Raw genomic sequence first — 25885 nt, forward strand, 5'->3', positions numbered from 1 at the left:
TCTTCCAAGCTCATATTGGACTAATAGCTACAGTAGAAATATTTTATCCCCAAATCATAATGTCTCTAGTCCTCTTTGAGCAGAAAGGACAAGCAACAACATTACTATGAATATCGTCTCTTTTTCTTTCTCTCTTTCTTTCTTTTCTTTCTCTCTCCATCTTCCTTCCTTCCTTCCTTCCTTCCTTCCTTCCTTCCTTCCTTCCTTCCTTCCTTCCTTCCTTCCTTCCTTCCTTCCTTCCTTCCTTCCTTCCTTCCTTCCTTCCTTCCTTTTTCCTTTTCACAGTAGAATGTAAGCTACTTGAAGATGGAAGTGTTTTTATTTATGTTGTTCTTTCCTATCACCCAGTACAATGATTGAATATCTCTCTGTTTCTGTCCTTCTGTTGCTGTTTCTGTGCCTCTTGGTTTGTCTCTCTCAACTATCTCACCTAGCCTAGAAATGCAATACATACTTATAGTCCTAATCCATTAGTGATTAGCAAATTGCTGTTTCTGAATTGAATTAGTGAGACCTTCCATAGGCAATCTAGAATCCCCCATTCACATGATCTCATTATACTAGTTCCAGCTTTGGTATAATCAACCAATGAACTTTTGCTTCTTGCATCTCAGAACTCAACAATCCAAAGGAACCATATTATCAGCCTCCCTGGTAGCAAGAATTAGGACTGTGTACCGCATTTCTTGACTCACACCACTTCTCCTTCACAATTCCGCACAAATAATAACAACAAACATTAAAAATCATACCCACAATCATTTTCTCTGTCTCTCTGTCTCTGTCTCTGTCTTTCTCTGTCTGTCTGTCTGTCTCTCTCCATATATATATTTTTTCTCTGTCTCTCTCCTACAAAGCTTCCTCACTTCCTCTTGGGGATCTGTAATTCTGTTTCTGACCCCACAGTTGATCTGACTTGGTGGAAACAAAGATATAGCAGGGAAATCCAAGAAAATCCAGAAGAAATGACTCCTCTCACAAGACTATTAGAGAACTGCTCTTGACCTTGTAGCAATAGTCTCTACTATGTCACTGAATCTCCCCTGTGGTCTCTTATGGTAGGAAGAAGAACTGGGGTGAAAACCAATTGATGAAACACAAGACACCAAATTTAGCTTGAGTCTAAAAAACAGGGACCACCAGAATTTGCAAGCCTATTAAATCTGACTATGAGATGAATCAACTTCATTTCAATTCATTCATTCATCAAACATTAATGCTAAGCACAGAGCACTCTAGTAGGTGCTGGGATGGGGATGAAGAGAGATATACCAAGATAAATATGAAAAAAAGGTCTTAAAATCTAGTCAAGAGTTTAGGTCATTTGCATAACCAAATTATATATCTTTTCTCTTTAGGAAAAGAGACTAGTACAATATATCTTGTATATTTAAAAGTGATTAAAATAAGCAAGAGAGGAGTCTTCTTTCCAAATACACCCTCTAACCACCAGAAGCCACTGCTTTATAGAAGAGCTAGGGGTGAGGGGAAGGGTAGGGATTCACTTGGATCATAGTGAATTAGCTGTTTGTGTATATATGTGTTTTTAATCTACACACATGTAGCAATGTTGGGATAACATGTCTACAAGTGCCCAAATGCACCATGTGCCAAAAAATATATCAGCTTCTTGTAACCATCTGTAGTATAATAGCTCTTGGCACAGACCTGTATTAACCTTTCATGACTAAATGCATTGCTTTTTCTGTTACATCATGCTTGGGAAATATACATGGTATCTATATTAGTCTCTTTGTCTCTCTCTGCATTTCTTTATGATATATATGTATATATGCACATAACTTCATGTATATATGCATATGAGAATTTAACAGCATGCATCTATTTATGTATAAATATGTGTTTTATATATATATATGTATATCTATATACATAACTGCATATATTTACATGGTTATTATATGTGGAGAAAGACAGAGATAGTAATACCAAGAGATTGACAGGGAGATGGAAATGAGAATCGGGGAGTGGGAGAAGAAAAATAAGAGCAGAGCTTTAGCTTCACTGCAGCTCAAAACATTATACATATTTTCACATCCTGACTACAATTTTAAATAGGAACATGTCACGATTAAAATTGGTCTCTGCACATTCCAATCCCTGGTGATTAGAATGTTAAGATGCAAGTGAAGTCACTTTAAGATTTTTCTCTCCTCAAACATCCAAGCCCCCCTCCCTACTCCCTCCTGCCTTAAAATAAGCCAAAAGACTTTCTCTCTAAGAATGGGGAGATGACTCGGAGCGTGTGATTGCACTAGCTAATCCCACTGCATTTACAAGGCATGGCCATGCTTCGGCTTCCCGCCACTGCCAAGTGGGTTCAGCGATATGCCTAACAAGGCTATTGGGTGACACTGAGCCTCAAAATTAAGATCAGAGGAGCAGCAATTGTGTTTGATTCAAGGAGGCAGCAAAGGAAACCTGATGAGAGGCAATAAGATGCTGCCAGTCCTGGATCACCTGCTGCTGAATTCTGACGGTGTCGCAGCCTCAAATAGCCTGGACCAGGGAAGGCCCTAAAAGAAAATTACCAAAAATCAATTCTGGAGGTAACCAGGGCATGAATACGAATATTTTCCAATTTCCCCTGGCATGTGTAAGTTTTACTAGGATGTTTACTCTTTGGATGTGCTGCTAGAATGCCTTAAAATATGATAATTAGGCCCCAACAAATCCAGCTTTGGCTGACATCACAAACCATTCTGAGACAGTCCAAGTCTTATTTTCCAGCCTGCTACCCTTGGATTGAAGTGTATGTTTATATGGATAGGGGGAGGGTGACTTATTTCCTCCAAATCGGTACTCTCTCTGCCGCTGCTTTGTTCACGCTTCCCTCTCTAGTGCTACTTTGAGTATACACAGAGCTACTTCTCATACACTGTCTTACACCCCACTGAGACTATTGACTCTGGCCCTTTTTCGCCCTCTGGGAGAACCAGCTGTATTGGGACAGTCATGATGGTCCCCTGAGCTCACTGCATTGCAGTATGAGATTATGAAAGCTCATACTATCAGGAACAATCAATCAATCCACAACACTTACAATGTACCAGGTGTTATGCTGGCAATAGGGAACTACAAAGATAAAAATAAAAGTCTCTGGCTTCAAAAATCTTACATCCAATCTGGGAGACAAGATATTCACATGTTAAACGCAGAAATAGTTATTGATAATTGTATTAAAAACTCTCAAATGAGGAAACTTTCCCTACCAGTGTAGATTGTCTGCTTGATAAGACAATTGAAGAGAATGTTTAGAACCTTGAAAAATGTTACAGATAGATAGAAAGATATAGATTGATTTGTACATATCAATCTATATCTATACATCTATCTAAACTAATGTAAGCATAATTAATTCAAATGGTGTTTTTTTGTTTATTTTGGTGAAGTAAGGCTTTGGGCATATTGGTTGATCAGGAAAAACCTGGTGTAGAAAAATAACTGGAAGAAAGCAAAGTTCCAGTCCAAACTCCTATCTCTTTTAAAATAAAAATTTTATTAATGTCTTGTTTCTTGCATTATCATAATCATCCCCGATTTTCTTTCTCCTAATCCTCCCAGAGAGCCAACCCATGTGGCAGATAGTGTTGTTGTTTTTAAAAGAAAAAAAAAGCATAAGCAATCAATACATTGAAAAAAGTCTGAAAATATATGCAATATATAACCTCCCATCTACACAAAGGAATGACTAACCCCTTTATTTTTTAACATTTGAGGATAGTGAGGTACACAGAGATGAAATGATTTGCCCACAGTATCATAGCTAGTTGTACTCTCAACTCAATCCCACTAACCCAAACTACTTTTCTGAGCATAACTTGAATTGTACTTCAAAAGAAACTATCAATCAGAGGTAAGAAGGAAGTAAATTTACATAAGGGGGGCATTTAAGACTTTAGATAAGTCTGTGCATGAACATGAAAAATAGAAATGCTTTTGTCAGGGTAACTTTTATTAGTTCTTCCTACCTTGGCCAAGAGATAATATACCAACATTTTTAAAGCCTCACCCAGTGGTGTTGCTTATCTCTGAAAACTAATTCTTCATTCAGAACACATATTCTGGGATCTGCTTTTGAAACCCTGTGTCATGGCCCTTGTCGAAAGTTATGACTTGGCAGTGACCTAGCTATATTTTTTCACAACATCCCCTGAAATGTTGGCTTGTAGGTAGCAGCAGTCTGAGAAAGAAAGATAGTCTGCCATGGACAGGGGCTGTACTGCTACTCTGGACTTAGGAAGAAACACATGTGATAATAATATTTTACATGAATTAAATTCTCCTTTTAAAGGGGATTTTTCCTGAATGAGCTCTAGTGGAAGCTATATTTCATATCTATCAGTGAAAGAGAGGATGCATGTGAGTAAGAAAAGCAGGGAGAGCCTGAGAATGTATAACACCTGATCAGTGGATATAGTAATAATCTGATAGCATTCGGCTTAAAAACTGGAAATGTATACAATAGAACACATGTATATATATGTATACATATTAATATATGTGTCAGGATATATGTCTATATGTGTGTAGATAGATAGATATGAAATTGTATTACTTCCCATCTTACCCTAAGCTTAAGAGTTTTTTAAATAATCATTTGACAATCTAATTATATATGGTATATGTATATATTTTTGTGTGTAATATATGCTGATTCATTCAATCAAAGAATACTCATTAAATACTTACTTATGATGTGCTTTATTATAGAAGGCAATCTTTTCTGAAGAAGTAAAAATGAGTGTCAGCCAGAGAACAATGGAGAAATGCGTGTTGGGCATCATAGGGTTATAACACATTAAGAATGAGGAAGAAGGACTAGTGTAGTGATTGTCATCAGAATGGATGGACTGTCATGTGGCAAAAGTTAGGAATAGTAACTAAGTAGCTGGACTTGTCTAGTGCCCAAGTGTCAAAGTTAGGGCTCATAAATGACTAAAGAATTACAAAGATCCTAACGATATGAAAATGTAATTCAAAATATTAAATAAAACATATAAAATATAATATAGATAATGTTAATTTGTAATTTTCTAAGTTCTTATGCAATCTTCAAGGATCCATTTCTATTTGAGTTTGATACCCCTGTTCCAGGCGTGCTCTTTTGTTGTTAGAGCAAAAGGAGGAAGGCTTTTGGAATGGGAGGTTGACCAATTGATTTGTGGATACATTTTACCATCACAGAGGGCAGAGGCTGACTTTGTGTTCTCCCTTCATCCGAACTGCTGGACTAAAATGGCTGATATGGGAATCAATCACCAATTTCAGTCTTTCCCGAAAGGTAGAAGACAACTAGGTGTTACCAAATTTCCTGCTACTGCTTCCTAATGATCTCCCAGAATTACTAGTTTCCTTGTCTGTGAGTCCTAAAAAATTTAACCTAAAATAATGTTCAAAACAAAAAAGATGATTGACCCACTGTGTTTTGCTCATGTATCTACTCTGGGATTCCATGTTTTAAAAGGAATAAAAGTGGTAAATCTTGAAAGGATGAAATTCCACATAAGAAATAATTAAAAGACAAAACAAAAAACAAATAACAAAATAATATTTAGAGAAGAGCTAAGGAGTAACTAAATAGATATCTGAAAATATTTCCAGGACTATAAAATGGAAGAAGGAATAATAGTGGGAATTTAAAGCATGATAGATTTTAGCTCAACAGAAGGTAGAACTTTTTCACAATTGGAACTATCCAACAATAGATTGCTATGCTTTACAAAATAGTGGGGCCCTGGGTAATGGGAAAAGCAAGGCAAATCTCCTGCCAGGAACTTCTATAAGGGAAGTAAGACTATCTAGATGCTTTGGGGACTTCTTTCAAGTGAGATCCTAGATTTCTTCTTTTATATTTAAGAAGAAAAAAGTTCTCCCATGTTTTTACTATTAAAAGCAAAAAGAAGTAAAGAAACAGGAAGGAGTAAGATTAACACTTATTTTGATACATGCCCATCTGTTTTGGTTTTGGGAAATAAGGTCAAACTTCTCTCAGTTCAATCCTACTTAGAATCGTTCTACTGAGAATTTAGAACAGTTGTTTTCTCTTTGATTACCTGCTTGTGAAGAGCTCTACACATGAATTACCTGAATTTATACAGTTATGAAATAATAATTGAACTTAGTGTCTTTTATGTTGTCAATAAAAGTAATTTCTCAGGAATTTTGTTCATTGTTACTTCAGTGAAATGCAGTACTCTTTTAACATGCTACATGAAAAATCATAAATTAAGCAAGAAAAATACTGCTTCCAAACTTCCAAAAATTTATTTTATGTTCAAGTTAACTTTCAACGCAAACCAAAAAAAATTTTATAAGAATCTTAATTTACTTGGCTAGAAGTGGTACTGTAAACCACAGTCCTCTGAGATACCTTGAATCTTGAAACACCAAAGCATCCAGATGAAAAGTGAAAAATTCAGTTAGACATATGAATCCCTGGTCTATGCAATGTCAAACATCCAGATGTTTCCAGATATATTTGATGTCATGTGGACAAAACACCCAGCTGACTTACTCTTCATCAAAATATTTTGGCATCATATAAACACATCTGGTATATACACTTAGAGAATTCAAACTAATTGGTATCTTAAGCAAAGATTAAACAGTAGGACAGAGAAGAGATAAATCTGCTCAGAAAAAATATAAAAATCTAATTTAAATTATGTGAATATTGTCTTTACTTCTCCCTTCTAATAGCATCACAGTCAATTGTGGTTTGTCCATATGTATATATACATATATATATATATATATATATATATATATATATATATATATATATATATATATATATATATATATATATATATATATATATATATTTAGTTGCCCACCCAGTATACAGATGCTATTCTTTGCGAACTATATTGCAAACTTCATGGCAGTTCAGTAATTCTAATGACAGAGATTGTGGAACTGCTTTAGAAAATGGAAAACATTTGCTGCCGATCCAGAAATGAGAAAGATCATGAAACAAATTGATTGTTTGGCTTTGGAGAAAATGGTCTATCTTCCATAAAGTCATTTGATATTTAGGATTAGCATGGAAGAAAGGCAGTTTGGCACAATGGATGAAGAACTGTCATTGAAGCCAGAAAGCCCTGAGTTCATGTCCTATTTCTGACATGAATGTGATTTGGGGTAAGTCATTTCAATCTCTTAATAGGCTTGCCATATGTTTAAAAGTTGAAGGGAAAGTGGTAGACCACATTTGAAGGGGAATGTTCTCTCTGAACATTTCCTGCACTAATAGCATCACAAATCCATTTCCTGTCCTATGAAAATTTACATGTGACTATATATATATATATATATATATATATGTATATATATATATATATATATACACACACATATATATAAGGGTATATATGTATACCCATATACATACGTGTATCTACACACATATATTGCAAAGCATATCTAGCAAGTACTAGATCCTAAGCTTCACTGTAAGAAAATGTTAATTTTCTCCTATGCCAGCTACATTTAGAAGCAAAAATCAGTAACAGAGAAAATAAGAAAATAATCATTATTTTCAGAATTTTAGTATGGATTTTAACCATAACCTATTGCATGAAAACCATAACCTATGGCCTCTTCTTCTGAGAATGTTAATCAAATTAACATTACTATTCCTGGAAAAATTGTTTGCCATTTTATGGTCCTATGCCTCCAGGTACAATCTATATGCCCTTCATCACAAAAATACCCCTTATTGGTCATCAATTGGTGTGTGAGAGAGAGAGAGAAATAGAGAGAAACTAAGCAATAAATACTTAGAAAACTTAAATTAAAATATGCTAAAAAAAAGTCCAAGTATTTTTCTCTTATTCTTACTCACTTGGCATACTATACAAGTGAATGAAAAAGCTTGAGGAAGTTTCCAATGTCTGCTCTTATATGGATGGTTGATTTGAAACTACTACCATTAGACAAATGCTCCTATGTCTCCTTTAACATAAAGCAGCCAGATTAGCCAATTATTCTCTTATGACTCTGCACACACAGCCTTTTCCTTCCATAGCCTAGAGTAATAGTGTCTAACAGAGAGCGCCCGGCCTTGGGTTTCCCTTTCTTATTTGCCTGATACTCCATGGACAGCCTACATATAAATGGTGCCCATTATTGACTGCCTGAGGAAGTTAACAGGGCCTGTTTCTCTGCGATGTCACAGAAATCTTAAATGCTTATATCTGCCATTTTAATGAAACATACATTTTTACAAAGGAGCTATGTGGCATATGGTAGCACTGGGGCTCTTTGTGATTCACCCAACCAATGAATTGGAGTCTTAAGTTTAAGTGGTTGAAACATTTTTTTGTTGTTATTTTTTGAAAACCCATCTCCTTATTGTAAGTCTGAGTTAAAGGGAAAAAATAAGTTGAAAATGAACTCAGACCTTTTCTGCTTGTATAAGCAACCATTATCTTTGTAGGTGAATGGAATCATTTGCTTTGGGGCTGCCTAAGGATGAATTCAACTCCAAAGGTGTGCACTTCTGAAAATGTGGGTTTATTAGAATAATGACAGGGAATGCCTAGTAACTAAGCCGTGGTACTTGCACAGCTCAGTAAATCTAAAAGTGCTTCAAAAATATTCAGAATAAAACATAGATGCCAAAGCATTTTGCAGGGCACATTCTAGATACTCCAATGGATCTTTGATCTCATTCATGTTGGTCATCCTTTCAATCAAGCAGATCACAGCCCATTTTTGCCTTCTCCTCCTCTGGGATATTTTTTCCCTGTGTAAAGATTTACAATGTGATGTCTACTCAGTGAACTGGAGGCCTTCATTCTCTTCTTTTGACACTGTATGGATATTATTAAAGTACATGGACTAACTCACTATTTCATAAAAATTGTTGGGAAAACTGGAAAAAATTGTCAGAAAGTCAGCATGTCTCGGACCTATATCTCACACCCCATACTAAAATAAGATCAAAATGGGTGCATGATTTGGGCATAAAGGATGATACCATAAGCAAATTAGGAGAGTAAGGGATAATTTATGTATGAGATCTTTGGAGAAGGGAAGAATTTATGACCAAAGAAGTAGAGAACATTATGAAAGGACTTTGATTACATTACATAAAAAAGTTTTTGCACCAGAAAAAAAAACAGTTAAAAGATTAAAAGGGAAGTGCCAAGCTGGAAAAAAAAATTACAGCCAGTGTTTCTGATAAAGGTCTCATTTCGAAGGTATATAAAAAATTGCATCAAATTTATAGGAATATAAGTCACTCCCCAAATGATAAATGGTCAAAGGTTATAAACCATTTTTAGATGATGAAATTAAAGTCATCTATAGTCATATGAAAAAATGCTCTAAATCATTATTGATAAGAGATATGTAAATAAAAACAACTTTAAGGTACCATCCCCCCACCTCTGAAATTGGCCAAGATGACAAGAAAAGATAAATATTGGAGGAGATGTAGAAAAAGTACGACATTAATGCATTGTTGGTGAAGTTGTGAAATTATTCAATCATTCTGTAGAGCAATCTGGAAGTATGCCCAAAGGGCTATCAAAATGTGCATAGCCTTTGATCTAGTAGTGCCACAATTGGGTCTGTATTCTGAGGAAATCATAAAGGAGAGAAAAGGAGAGCCCTGTGCAAAAATGTTTGTAGCAGTTCTTTTTTGTGGAACAAAGAATTGGGAATGAGTAGATGCCCATCAATTGGAGAATGGTTGAACAAGTAGTGGTATAAAGGTAATGGAATACTGCTATTCTATAAAATGATGAATAAACTGATTTTAGAAAGGCCTGGAAAGATTTACATATATTGATACTGAGTGAATCAAGCAGAACCAGGAACACGTTGTATACAGTAACAGCAAGAATGTGAGATGATCTACTATGAAAGGCTCAATTCTTCTCAGTGGTTCAGTTATCCAAGACAATCCCAATAACTGTGGATAGAAAATGCCATCTAGGGGTCAGCTAGGTGGCGCAGTGGATAGAGCACCAGCTCTGAATTCAGGAGGACTGAGTTCAAATCTGGTCTCAGACACTTAACACTTCCTAGTGTGACCTTGGGCAAGTCACTTAACCCCAGTCTCAGGAAAAAAAATGCCATCTATATCCAGAAAAAAAAAAAACTGTGGATATGCTATGTTTACTTTTTTCTGTTGTTGTTTTTTTTTTTTTCTCCCAAGGTTTTTTCCCTTTTGTTCTGACTTTTCTTTCCCAATATGATTTATAAAGCAATGTGTATTAAAAATTAAATAAAAAATAAATATAAGAATTTTCTTTAGTCATTCCTTGTTCTTCTTACATTTCATTCTATCCTCTCTTTTCATCTTGTGTTGTGATATGGGAGCCACCTGCTAGCGGCTGCTAGAATAGATCTCTTCATGTGAGCATATGATGATGATACAAGGAGACTGAGAGGCCGTTGCATTGTCTGACCTCTCTCTTCTTCCCTCTGCCTCCAATTTATTTCATTTCCAGTCCACAAGCAACACCTGTGTTAGTCAAGGCTGCTTTGCAACTCCTTCAGATGCTATGATCCACAGCTGAGGAGGCTCTCGGAGAACTGACCTGCCCCTTCACTTGGGCAAGGTCCTTAACAATCTTATTTCCTTTGCTCATTTTTTCTTTTCTATTCTTCATTACTTAAGTTATAATAGTCACTTAATGCTTGGACTATCTTTGCTTTTTGTAATGTTTGGGCTAGCTTTCTGGAGGGCCTTGGGGCCAGTGTTGGTCTCAGTAGAATAATAACCATGAGAATAATCAGGAATAAAGTCCAAAGTCTTTATTGTCTCCTTCAGTCTCTCAGTCTGAATCAGTCTCCCCCATAGTGCAGGAGGCAGGAGAGCCACCAGAAGGCTGATCAGAGATAGAATATCTTTCTTCCAGTCTTTATTAGCCCTTATATACCTTAGTACAATTACCTTATACAATTACATCACTACAGCATACTGATTATGTGTGACCTTAGAGAACCATCATTACATCACCATACTAAGTATATATGTGAACTAGAGAACAATCATCTCATCAACACCTTGTTTCAAGTACACTTGTTTCAAATATACTTCTCCAAAGTTCAGCCCTCTATAACTCTTCAATTATGTTTCTTTGATGATGTAATATTTACATAAGCATAAATATCTATATTTATATTGTATTTTTGTTTGTAACATGCTGCAGTCTGCTCAGATCTATTTTGTGCTTCTCCATTGCCTTTTGTTAATTATTAATTTTATTGTATTTCAGAAAATATAGTATTCTCATGACTCATAGTCATATCACATCCCTGGAAGAATAGGCTTATATGATCATAGCTGTAGATATGGAAGGGAACTTAAAGGCCATCACCTGTAATGTCCAAATCTTATAGATGAAGACATTGAGACCTAAAGTCACAAAGATAGAAATTGACAGAGTTAAGATCCAAATTCCAGGCCTCTGATTCCAAGTTCTACTGTATTATTTCACTATTAAAGAGTTGGGCCGTGGTTTAGTAATTAGAGTTATTAGAAGAACCGTTTAATTTTTTAAAGGCAATCTAACTTACTTTTCTATACAATCCTGGGGCCAGTTCATAGTCCATTTGCAATCTCTATCTAGGATATATGAATGGAAGGTGGAAACCTATGGATTATTTCTCTCTGAGTGGTAATACACACAGACACATAGACACAGAGAAATAAACATTGGGTCTTCACACAGCAAAGACCATGGGAAAAATTCCATAACTAATAGCTGTTCATTTAGAATACTGAATATTTTAAATATATCCAGACATAATTCTGTAGTCTTTTCCATGCTGGCAAATGGCTATAATTTGAGTAAGAATCTGGCTTTCAAATCAGTGAGGATATTGGTGAGAAAACTTAGAGGAGATTATAACATTCATATTCCTTAACACTGTCTTATGCCTAGGAATATCAGAAGTTGATCAATGGAAGGCTATTTCTGCTTTAAATAATCAGATCAAATTTGGGCTTTTGTGTTCTATTAAAAGTACTTCAGTCCAAATATTTACATTGGATTTTCAATGGAAGTATCAAATTAATTCAAATTAATCACAGTGTTAAGGAATATGGATGTTATAATCTCTAATTCAAATTAATCACAGTTATAATATATATAATCTCCTCTATTATCTTTAGGGTGAACTATAAAAATCCTATGTTTGGCTTCTTAACCTGACATTTTGTCCATTTCCAATCTTCTTGCACTTTACTTCCTTCCATGTACTTTATAATTCAGCAACACTGGTCTTTTTTCTAACACATTCATTGTTCATTTCCCAAGTTTATGCCTTTGCACTGACTGTATACCATACCTGGATTGATCACCATTCTCAGTTCATCTCCTGGATTTCTTTAAAATCAGTTCAAATCTCACTTTCTGTAAGAGATCTTTCCCAGGCCCTTATTCACTCTATTCCCCAATCATGCCTTCCATCTGGAATTACCTTCTGTTTACACTGTATATATATTTCTTTGTATATTGTTTTTTTTTACCTTGAACAATTTAATAAACAGTTGTTGATTGTATATCTAAATCATAAGAGGAAAGAGTCATTTATTTTTCACCTCCTGCCATCTCTCTTTGGATGAAGGGCAAACTGAAGATGCCAAAATGCAGGTAGCAGGAGGGAGACCAGAAGCAAAAGGCCTGCATAATGCAAAATCTTGGATAATTAGATCTTAAAGAAAAGATATTTGGCCACATTTTCTCTACTAATAGATAATCTTGTTAAAAACTGAAATGCTTCCATAAAATCACTCAAACAGAGAATAGAGGACAACTATAGGATTTGTCTGTAGTCATTGCTAAAGAGAAAAGAAGGAATTCAATTTGTTTCCCCTAAGGCTGGGGTTAAGTGACTTGCCCAGAGTCACACAGCTAGGAAGTGTGAAGTGTCTGAGAACTGATTTGAACTCAGTCCTCCTGAATTCAGGGCTGGTGCAGGAATTCAATTTTAAAGCAGCTTTGAAAGCTGTTGATTCCGTATAAATGTTCTATTCTCTAGTCTTAATCAGATGTTTATAACTCCACAGAATTTTACAAAGAATTTCACATCAAGTTGGGGGAAAAGAAAGAAGAGTAATTGATCAAGACAATAATATTTGCATTTTTATCCCTTCATTTTAAATCATCTTAAAATATATGAATGGATTTTGTTTCTGTTTTTGTTTATCTTTGAACATGTTGATATCCCATATAAAAAGGGAAAATATCTATGAGCCACTTTTAAAAATGTTACATATTTCTTTCATAGAATAAAGGAAAGTTTATATGATTGTTATGTGGAAATAAGAAATAGCCTTACAAGAAGCCTAAATGTACAGTAAATCTTTGGGTTTTGGGTTAAGGGCACTGACCTTAAGAAGTAAAAGTTCACATCATAGGAAATGCTTGGTATTAATTATTATTTCTAAACCTAGGTAATATGCCATAACTTAAATTATGGAGGAGAAAGAAGAGGAAATGAGAACCAAGAAAAACATGAAAGAAGAAAAAAAAGTGGGGGAGAAGAAATAAAAGGAAAAATGGGAATGTTTAGAATTTTTTTTCTTGACTCTCTGTGTGGGTCCCTGATTTTGTGATGTTGCTACTGTAAGAGCTAGACTTAGGTGACAAAAACAAAACAAACAAAAAAAAAGCAAAGGTGTTCCAATGTCCCTGATTTATTCTCAGAGGTGCATTTCTGAGTTCTTAAACAAGACTTGGCTCACAACTGGAAGAGAGGGACCCACTTCAGCAACTTGGACATAACATATATCATCTTCATTTATCCTTATCTAAGCCTATCATAAGATCAGTCTCATACAGTCATAGATCTTGAGCTGGAAAGGACTCAGTGTTCAACTATTCAAGGGGTTTCATATTATAGATGAGGAAACTGAGGCCCAGGATAAAAAAAGGAAATTTTGCAGTCAGGAATTGATTTCATTTGTAATAGAAAGTACAAATGCTAAGGACTCCCATAGAAAGTCAAATATTGTTCTCCTCTCCTCTCTTTCTTTGCCCCATTTGTAATAAATTACAAATAATGAAGACAATAAAGAAGAGAAGGATATCCTCACAATGATGTTTTAGTCGGAAATCTTTGGTCCAGAACTTCTTTCATGATTGCATTTTGATGGTTGTAAAGGAAATAATATGAATTGACATTTACACAACACTTTACAAAGAGCAAAATACATTGCTACATGAAAGCCTCTCAATATTGTTGTCAGGCAGCTAATAAGGATACTATCACCCCCCATTTCAGATAGCAATAAACTAAGACCCAGAAGTTAAGCCATAGTCACACAGCTAGTCAGAATCAGAGGTAGGATAGAAAATAATTCTGGATTCAAGTTCCCGGTCTTTCCCACTGGCTACTTTTAAAGAGTTATGTCTGAAAATCCCCTTCCAGTTTATCAGGATATATTAATTTAAAATGAATTATTTGAGAAAGTCCTTGACAGAAAAGTAATTATCCAAGTTAGTAAAGCAAAGACAATGCTACATAACCTTAGTGGAATCTGATTTTTGTGTGTTTCTATGGACACAAGGGAGTAAAGCATCATAGCGTATTAATAGAGAACTGTGGATTTGGAATCAAGAGAATAAAAGTTGGGGCCCTTTGCTGATACCTAGGATATTTAGGTTGCACAGTGTATTGAGCACTTTAGTCAGAAAGACTAAATATCTTGACTACAAATCTAATGCCAGATACTTACTAATTATGTGACTGAGCAACTCACTGCTTAACCCTGTAGTTCATCATCTACAAAATGATCTGGAGAAGGAAAGCTATCTTTATCAAGAAAACCCTAAATGGGATCACAGTGTGCCACATGAACCACAACCAGTCATGTATATATGAAAAACCCACTTGATCTCTCTAAGTCTCTGCTATTTTCATACAGCTGAGAATAATAATACCTGAATTTTCATACCTTAAAGGGCACAAAGTGAACCACCCAAAGCTCTTTGCACAGTCTAAAGTGCTATGTAAATGTCAGTTTAAAGTAGTGATGAAAATGATGATGATCATCATGGTGGTATGGTGATGCTGATGATAATGTTGTTGCTGATGATGATGGTGCTGGTGTTGTTAATGATGATTTTGTTGGTGATAATGATGTTGCATGATGATGATGATAATGATGAACCTTTAGTAGTTCATGGAGCTATTTATTTGATTCCCTTTAGCCAGATAAAATCACTATATCCAATACAATATCATCTATATATGGACAGGGTGAATTAATATACATTATGGTACATGTGTATATATACTATAAGCATATAAGTAATGCATATATGTATGAGTATATTCTGTCAGATAACATTTATGAGCATTATATAAATAGGATAAATAAGAAAACTTTATGAACAATTTTCTCCCAAAAAGTTTTAGGGTAACTTATTTTGCTATTTTATACACACACATACTTTATATCCAAATAAATGCATCTGTGTCTATATCTATGTGTGTTATTTAAAAGTATATGTGTCTATATTTACATGTATAAACAATCCCCTCATATACATATTCATGTATTTATGTATGTAATGTAAAAAAATGAGTGAATTATTCAAAAGTAGGGAAAAAAATTCTCAAAATGATTCCCTCTCTTTTCCCTTGGTCATGTAATGCTATAATTTGACATTAGATTATCACCTTTTGAGCTGTGTGAGTTTCTTGATCTTGATCTGAAAGCAGTTCTATTGGTTCAGGTAAGAGTAAATTTAAAGCTTGCAGTCTTTAAGAATTCTGAATTTTGAGTAACTACAGTTCTACAAACTCTCAGCCCAATCATTCATGCTCCTTAAAAGTTGTTACTCAATTCATTGCTTCTTCAGCTCAGATTTATCCAAACACTTTTGTTTTGACATGAATTTCTTCGCCAACAGTACAAGCACCTTTCTGGAATGTTAATTTGCTTCTGGTATACATGTCATTTAAAAGGAGATAATAGAGTTGGAATCAGAAAGTTTATATTGATTTAAAAAAAAAAAAACTAAGTAAATGAAACCATGTGCGTATTTGCATTTATAACCTTTTTGTTTATTGAAATGATGTCTTTTTCATTTTAGTTTTTTCCAGTGTGTGTGATTCCTTTTTATATATTTACTATATTCAGATAGCTCAGTTGGAGACTTTATTACATTTGCACTGTCTCCACTGTAACTTTTAAATATTTTCTTTTCATTATTTTATTAGATCCAATTCAATAAATATTTATTAAGCACCTGTTGTGTGCCAGGCACTAGGCTAAGTTCTGGGGATACAATTAATCAAAAGGAAGATTGGCCTTGATCTCAAGGAGCTCACAACTTAATGAAGAATATAATAAACAAAAACAGTAGGAAAGCCAGGGATGGAGGGGGAAGACACCGAGGGGTAACCAGAAGGAGGATGTTGTTTTTAGTGCAATTGAGACTGGGCAGAGTAGCTTACTTATATGAAGAAGAGAATTGCTGAGAGTTCAGTCTTTGCCCTCCATGAAGGAAGGCATTGAGAGGACTTTCTCACTTGATTAAGAATCTCAACAGGTTCAAAACTAAATATATCCAATTAAACTTATACTCATTCCATATTTATGAAACAAAATAAATTTCTGCTTCCATATAGTCTCTCTTGAGAAGTGATAGTATACTAACTTTCTCAGTCACTCACATTTTAAAATATAGATTAATCTTTGTTTTTTTCTTCCTATCTCCGTACACCACCACCTTCCTTCATGCAATTCTACTTCCAAATTTCATTAATTCCATCTCTGCAGAATCATTCACATCTTTCTTTTTTTACTTGCATTTCACATCTTTCTTTTTTTTACTTGAATTTCAATCATCTAATTTCAGACCTTATTCCCCCTCTCCTAGGCTATTTCACAGTAAAACGTTAAAGGAACTAACTGATAAAAAATGAAGTGAGCAGAACCAAGAAAGCAATATACCTAATTACTACAATAATGCAAATGGAAAGAACAATAACACATACATAGAAGCACACACACTCAAAAATCAATGCTGAAAAATTATAAAAGGCAAGTATTGCCTAAAAGGAAAGATATAAGAAAACATCTCAACTTCACTCCTTTGCAGAGGTGGAGGTCCACAAAATGTTTGTATGTTTTCACATATTTTTCAGATTTTTTAGTGCATTGTTTAAGTTATTCTGCTTTTCTCCTCTTTTTCCTTTTGAATTTTTAAAAATACTCATCATTATATGAGGTAGCTCTTGATAGTGAAGAGAAAAGAATAATGGGGGGAAATTACGGTGTTGTAAAAACAATAAAAAGGCATCAATAAAAATACACACAAGTATATATATATATATATATACTTGTGTGTATTTTTATTGATGCCTATATATATATGAAAGCCACACATATATATATATATTTATATATATATGTGTGTGTGTGTGTGTGTGTGTGTGATGCATACATATATCCTACATAAAATATTGCTATATATGCATACACACATCAAAATTAGAAGAAAAAATACTGGAATATAAAGAAAAAAAATATATATAAAATAAGTGAATAAATTAGCATAGGAGTTTTACAGTGAGGACTTTGGCACTGAAGAAGGAGTATTTGAAGAAAGGGTCATTAGAATATCTATGTGCCAGATTACATCAAGGATATAGCCTTTTTAAAAAATTTAACCAAGAGGAGTTGTGAGTTGTGTAACTATAAAATAATACAACTATAAACACATAACACATTCCTATATAGCCCATACCCCTACCTTTTAACTCAACATAAAATGCTTCTTTTTTGCCCCTGCTATTCAGAAATAATATAAACAGAGCTATCCATGGGAAAATATAGGATTCAGGATAAACAAAACAATATTTTGTCATTCTTCTCCTTTCCCTATAATATTTTGTGTAGATTTAGGGGATTTAAATAAATAAAGCAGGCTTTAAGGAAAAAAGAAGGAAAAAATGTCATGAGGGACAAATATGATGAGAAAAAAATGTCATTAGGAAGTTACCTCCACTCTTAGCAAGTTAATCTTGGTAACTGCACTGACATGATGACAGTGGGTAGATTTGAATATCTCCTATCCTTTTTTATTTTTATTTTTTTATATCAAGTATTGATACCACTTTTTCTTCAGTTTTTTTTCTGGAGTTACTACTTATCTCTATGAAGTTTTAGAAGTCCTCATTTCCAACTTCTACTTACATGTTCTCCTCTGGAGAAGATTAGGTTTGACATACTATTGGTCCTTCCCCACTGAAACTATAGCATGAGCTCTCAACAGTCTACTTATTTTTATTAGTCAGCAAAGGACACGATTTATTAAATACCAAGGGTCATTTCTGTACTCTATAGGAAAAGAGATAAGTTTGTCAAATTGATCAGGGGAGCCTTGTCTATATATGTTGTGGAATTGGTATCAGGAGACCTGCTTTTTATTCTCAACTTGGGCACATACTAAGATTGTGATAATTAAAAAGGCATCTGTCCTTACAGAGTCCTATTGAAGCATGTATAAACTGAGATTGATGATAATGATACTGCTTACCATTTTCTTTTCAGGAAGTGTTTAAGACTTAAATTGCTGTTTTAAAATATTAGTATTATTACTAACCAACTCCCATATCAGCAGAGTACAAAGTCTCGTCAAATCAGGCCAATTTGCTAAATATAATATAGCACTAACTCAATGGAAAGGACATTGACCCTTATGTTTAAAGGCCCTGGGCTCAAATTCCCAACTCTGGCACATTATCTACAAGATGCTAGGCAAATCATTTCAACTCTCATAATCTCAGTTTCTTCTTCTGTGAAATTAGAATGTTGGATTAGCTGATTGCTAAAATGCTTTTCAGCTTTAAATCTTTGACCCTCTGACCTCATGTCTGTGATATGGAAGAACACACAATATATATAACCTGTTCTAAACAAAGATTGGATCAAGATAAATAGAAGAGCCCAGAAGAAGAGCCTTAGGGTAGTGTAGGACCCAAGATGAAGATTATGCCCCTGGAAAGGATGTCATTTTCCAATATATAGGGCCAGTTAATGTTCTCTATATAAGCAGTTTCAAGACATGCTATGGCACATGCTTGTATCCCAAATTCCTTCCTAATTTACCTACTTTGATACAATTGAAAATTCCAGGCTTTTCCAGATATAATATATGCAACCCTAAGTTGGGAAAATTTTAGCTAGACATTGATACACAAATTCTTTTTAAATTTTTTTAAATTTTTATTGTCAAGTTTATTTTTAAAAACACATTTCTTTATAAATAATGTTGAGAGAAAAAAATAAGAGCAAAAGGGAGAGACAAAAAAAAAAAAGAAAAAGAAGTGAAAATAGAATGTTTTGATCTAAATTCAGTTTCCATAGTTCTTTTTCTGGATGAAGATGGCATTTTCTGTCCAAATTCTATTGAGATTGCTTTGGCTCACTGAACTGCTGAGAAGAACCAAGCCTTTCATAGTTGATCATTGCCCATTCTTGCTGTTTTTGTGTACAATATATTCCTCGTTCTACTTGTTTTCCTTAGCATCAGTTCATGTAAATCTTTTTAGGCTTTCTATATCACCTTGTTCATCATTTTTATAGAACAATAATACTCCATTACCTTCATGTACCACGGCTTGTTCAGCCATTCCCCAATTGATGGGCATCTACTGCTTTTCCAGTTCTTTGACACCAGAAAAAGAACTGCTACAAACATTTTTGTACATGTGGGATCCTTTTTCCTCCTTTTTGATTTCCTTGGGATACAGAACCAGTAATGACATTACTGGATCAGATCGCCAAATTCTTAAGTATAATGGTAGTCATAAGCTAAAATTCATCAGTTTGCCATGCATGTCTGCATGAGTTTGGAGAGAGGGGCAGATTGAAGATGTTACAATCCCTTCAGTTTTCTGTCTGCAGATAAATTCTCAGGAACATTGCTGTCAAAAATTTTGATCACCATGTAATATTTTAAAATATTTCTGTCATTTTTAGCAAGGATTTTCCCCTCCCTTTCTTCCAAGGTCAGGTTATTCCCAAGGTATCAACAACGCCTCTTCTGACTCGTATGTTTCCTGCAATTTCAGCCCTTGACTTTTTGCCTTTTAATCTAGTTATTAGCTCTCTCCTTTCTAAATCTTTCTCCCATTCTAGACTTCATTTCATGGCCATAGTTGTGACAGGGCACCCGGGAAATGGGAAATCGGCTATCTGGCAACAGAAGACTTTCCAATATGATTGAAAATGCCTCAACAAGGCAGTTTCTGTCAAAGAGAAACAATACAATAGGCAAATTTTTTTTTTAAAAAGAAAGAAAATGGTGGTTGCTATAATTGGGCATTTGGTTAACTCTATATATCTTCTGATATTAACTGAATATTTGTTATTTACAATAGGACAGATAGTAAGTACTATGCTTAATGTTTGGCCTGAATCACTTATTGCTTCAGTTCTTCCTCTTTATTATTGGGGAGAGGAAGAAGGCAAAGGCAGAGGAAAAATTTGCAGGAAAGAAAAAGAATTCTTAGAATAGAAACAGTTTAACTGGCTGTATTAAGGGTTCCTGATTTTCAGTCAGATTATGTAATGTCCATTTTACTGAGCACTCACCATCCTGATGGGGGCTCAGAAATGCTTCAGTGAGAAAAGATGTTTGGTGTCCAGGCCTGAGCTTTGCTGAAATTCTGTGCTTTATCAGTCCAAGTTGCTATATGTGTCAGCATACTTACTGGAAGTCCCATTGGGCAGTATATTAAAGCTATTAAGTAGGAATACATGCTTGGGGTATAGAAAATTAAAGAAAAAGCTTAAAGAAACTCCTTTCTCCTCTATAATGCTGGTACTGAACTATTCATTCTTTCTGAATACTGGCAGAGATACTAACCTCTGAAAAGATATTATTCCTGTTGCGAATTCAAGCTATCCACCTATGATCAACTATTCAACACAGAGCCCCTTGTCATTCATTTCTTTGTGATCATCTGTCAATTCCACAGTATCTTCCTTGAATTATATTGGACCTCTTCCCCATTGCCTCTTGCCAGATGCATCTGTTAACAATGGCAGAGATTCTGCTGAACAAAGAAATGAAATGCCTGTATTTGGGAAGGCTGCAGTTTTTCATAAGATAGGCAGTCTTGAAAGATTGAAAACTCTGAGAAAGGAGAAAATGTAGCCATATTAAAATGGATAACAACTGAGAAGTCTGTTGTTTACATCTTATAAATATTTATTAAACTATCATATATAAAACACTGTGCTAGGCACTAGGGATACAGAGAAAAAAAAAACAAAATAGGAACTGGTAATTCTATTGTTATGTGATAGAGAAGAATATAGTATGTGCACTGATAAGCACATTAATAGATGAAGAATTGATCATTTTGTCAGTGTGTAGGCCAGGGGAAGCCCTTCTATCAGTTCGTATTCAGGAGATAGGAGTAAGAATGTTGTCTGAGGCACCCAGAGATTAAATATCTTGAGCAGGGTCACAAGAGGTATGCTTTGAGGTAAGGTCTTCATGACTTTAAGCCTAGAACACTAACCATTCACTGCCAGACTGCTTCTATGTACATATAAATAACTACAAGATGATTGAGGGGAGGGAGATGGATATGCACAATGATATTAAGAAAGGCTTCATGCAGGATTAGCCTTGAAAGCCTCTAGTTTAAAGAAGTAGAAGGAGGACAAAGTGCATTTAAGGATAAAGACACAGTCTAGGAAAGAAACGCTGAATTAGGCAACGAGATAATAGGTTTACTCTGAAGCTCTACAGATTTTCATATATGCACACATTAGCATGTCTATGTATACTTAAATTCACCATAAACTATTACCTCTACATGAAATGCCACTGAAATTAGTATTCCAAAGCTGATATTGGGCTTTCCCTCCTATCAGGAGGGGTGGGGTGGGAATTCACTATTTCTTGATATTATTTAAAATAGTTTCTTACTTTTTTTGACAAGGAAATTGTTCTATATGTGGCTTAGCAAATTATTTTGGATTGTCCACACTTCTACGCCCTTCCATTAGTGTAGAAAATGAAAAGCACACCTGAATGCTATGGTTGAATACACATTATATTTTGTGATCTTGTAGGTCTGTTTCATCAGCCTCTAGGAGGATGAATTCCCTGAGAACAATTACTCTTCTATTTAAATTGAGGAAGCTGGAGAATTACTGAACCACACTAAGGGAAAAAAAAGATGTTTAAACCAGCATATCCTTAGTCTCCAGGTAGAAAAAGCCTACCTGCATTTCCCTTGAATACCAAGAGAGAACTAGAAGTTCTCTCCTCACCTCTCCTTGTCTATCTTCGTCTTTCTTTTAACTATAAACAAGAAGATGAATGATCTATCAAGATCATTCAAGGGGCATCAAGAAGTTAACATACCATACAAAGTTTAATTTATTGGCTTTGATGGTATTGCTTTTATATTTCTGAAGTCCTGTCTTGGATTGGAAAACAAATTCAATTGTATTTAGTATTTAGTAGGTACCCATGCTTTGACTGGTACTTTCCTAAGTCCTGGGAATGCACAGGCAAAAACGGGTAGTCTTTGACCTCAAGGAATATATATGGGAAGGTAAAATTGTAAAGAAAAATATTGTTAGAACTAAGGAGACTGAATGTAAATCAATGCATGCTATGTTCATTTCTTTTTTCTGTTTTTTTTATCACTCCCAAGGTTTTTTTTCCCATTTTATCTCCCAAAATGATTCATAAAGCAATGTGTATTAAAAATAAATAAACTTACTATAATAAAAATAAAGTTGTTCATTTGTGTCTGACTTTTTGTGACACCATGGATCATACTGTCTGTAGGTTTTCTGGGCAAAGATAGTGAAGTGGTTTGACATTTCTTTCTTCATGAATTAAGGCAAACAGAGGGTAAATGTCTTGCCCAGGATCACACAATGAGTAAGTATTTGACTTTTCGAGTCCAGGCCCAGAACTCTATCCAATGAGCCATCTCATACTACAAAGAATGGATTGGTGGTGAGTACTACTAAGTGGGAAATTAGCCTAATAAAAATTGAGAAAACCATCTTATGCACTCTGTTCACAACCCAGATTTAGGTACATAGGCAAAGTTTCTTATTGGAGGTGAAGCTTGAATTGATTGCTTAGAGATTCTGTGATAGAGAAGGGAATTAATTCGAGGGAGGAGGACAGTGTTTGCAAAGACATAGAGGTGGTAAAATAATGTCATCTTGTAATCCCCAGAATTATTTTATAAGGGCACCACAATAGACTAATACTGTATGTTTTTCTTAAATAACATACATACTACATGAAAACAAGAAAACATTCAAGAGAAGTTCAGAGGAATAAAATCAAGTGAATAGATTTAAAAAAAAACACAACACTGTTCAGAATTCAGAGGATCAAACAGTAGGCAAATTAGTAAAATCGAGACAAATCGCAAGAAAACAAAAACCATTAATTAAAGTTTGCCTTTGCCTACTCTAAAATAGGCATATATAAAAGGAATGTTAATGTGATATAAAGGAGAAAATTCACAATGGAAGCTCACAAAAAGAATCAATAAAACATCCCTAACAAATTGGCCAAAATATTAGGGAAGATGCATGCCCAACTCTAAGATTAGTTTTGAATAAAGTCCCACACTTGAGCCTTGAATTATAGCAACATTAAAAATAAAAATATAATGCTTTGATTATAAACTTTTAATTTTTCAGTACTTTACAGTACTGTGAAATGAAAAAAGGAAACCCAAACCCTGATTTCACCAATATGAACATTAACTTTTCAGTTGCATATCAACAATTACATATAACAAGTAGATCTGAGATACTGAGAGGTAAGGGAGGTTCCACCACATTGGAGGTCTTCAAGAAAAGAACTGGGTTTTAGACCATGAGTATGTTGTAATAAAGTTATGAATTGGCTTAGATCATGGTATCTGAGAGTTATAGTTTCAGACATTTGAATCCCTTCATTATATAAAGTGAAGTCTCAAGAATTAGCCAAGGTATATTGGTGGCAGAATTGGGAGTCTATTCATAGCTGCCCCTCCAAGTTCAGCACTCTACCTTGGACCACACTATCTCATATGATGGATATGTTTTTTTTAAAGATTTACAAATGCTTTGCAAACATTATTTCATTTGATTCTCAAAGCGACCTAGTTAGGAGAATGTCATGAGGAAACTTGAAAGTGCATTTCCCAGAGACACACAGATAGTAAATATCTGGGAAGTGATTCGAACTCAGGACTTCCTGATTCCAAGCCCAACACTTTATTCAGTATCCTACCAGCCTATAAGTCAGGGTTTGGAAACTGAATGTGCAAATTTAGTGTGAACTTGTTCATATATGTATCTAGTTTGCCTCTGATAAATGTCATTTACTCATCTTAATAAAAATGATCTTCGCATTATGAGGAATAGAACAACCTGGATTCAAGCCCTACTTCTTACACCAGTTGACAATGAGAAAAAGTATTTAGCCTTCTAGTGAATGAAGAACAAAATCTAAACCAAAAAAAAAAAAAAAAAAAAAAAAAAAAAAAAAAAAAAAAAAAAAACTTCTCCAGGAAAAATGTTAATTGGGTGCTTTCTATGCACCAAGCACAGTCTGAAACCTATGCAGATAATGGGAACACAAATAGAAAAAACAAGACTGCCCTTCCCTTAAGGAGATCATAGTTTAGCAGCATGAAACAATAAATATTGGGAAAAAGGCTTTGGTTTGAAAGTCCAAAGAAGGTGAATGGAACTATAGGATAGGTCAGTGTTATACTTTTCCAGAGACCATGGGAAGGGAATTTGACTAATGTTTTCAGGATTGCAGACAAATCTTAAAGAATATAAAGGACAAAATCTGCGTTAGAAAAGGAAAGTTCCTCTAAGGGAACAACTTGAGACATGAAATAACCGTTCTGACCTTGCCATCTCACTCAATCTTCTCAAAATGGTTTCACTTGCTATCATGTCCCCTACTTGGTTCCTAGTCCATCCACATCATAATTATCATCATAAACAACAACATCATTATCCAATTCCCTTTCACACTTCACAAAGAAAAGTTCATTACCAGGAAACATCATCACAGACATTGCCTCAAACCTTTAGTTGCTTTCTTTGCTCCCTTTCTCTGAGTTGAAAGTAGAGCAATAATCCCTTCCCAAAGTCTCAACATCATTCCTTGTGGCGTTCCACTCCCCTTTTATCTTTCTTATGTAACCCTCCCATTAGATCAGAAGCTCATGAAGGAAGATACCGTCTTTTTGTTCTTATTTGTATCCCCCCCCCCGATTAGCATTGGGCATTGTATATAGTATACTCTATATATGTACAGGTTGACAAGAAGAATTCTAAAATAATTTTCATATTTGACTCTGTAATGCATTTTTGGACTTGTCCTATTTTATGTGCTGGTTGCAACAAATTACGTCCAAATAATAAAGCTATCACTTGGAAGCCCAATAAAACTCTTTCCCAATGAAACATTTATAAAATATCTACTATACACAAAGTTTTGCATTAGGTTTTCTGAATACAAAAAGAAAGGAATGAAATAAAGTGTATGGGGATTGAATATTTTAACAGCTATTTTAAATACAAATGAATTTGAGAGTAATGAGCACACTTATAACCTCTGAAATTTGGAAGTGCTTCACATAGAAGATAGCACCTAAACTGAGTAAGAGAGGAGCTAATAATTTTATGATTTTTAAGAAGGGAAATTATAACAAGATAGATTTATTTATCTGCATCCATCTCTTTCTCTCTTTCTCTCTCTCTCTCTCTCTCTCTCTCTCTCTCTCTCTCTCTCTCTCTCTCTCTCTCTGTCTGTCTCTCTGTCTCTCTCTCTCTTCTCTCTCTGTATTTGTCTCTCTCTCTCATATATATATATATATATAT

At 34.6% G+C, this 25885-nt stretch overlaps 1 protein-coding gene across 1 annotated transcript in view; it reads right to left on the reverse strand.

Moving 5' to 3' along the window:
- CNTN4 (contactin 4) overlaps nt 1-25885 on the reverse strand; it is a 607439-nt gene that overhangs the window by 508601 nt on the left and 72953 nt on the right.

Source organism: Sminthopsis crassicaudata, chromosome 1, assembly GCF_048593235.1.
Source record: "Sminthopsis crassicaudata isolate SCR6 chromosome 1, ASM4859323v1, whole genome shotgun sequence".
Classification (NCBI taxonomy): Eukaryota; Metazoa; Chordata; class Mammalia; order Dasyuromorphia; family Dasyuridae; genus Sminthopsis; species Sminthopsis crassicaudata.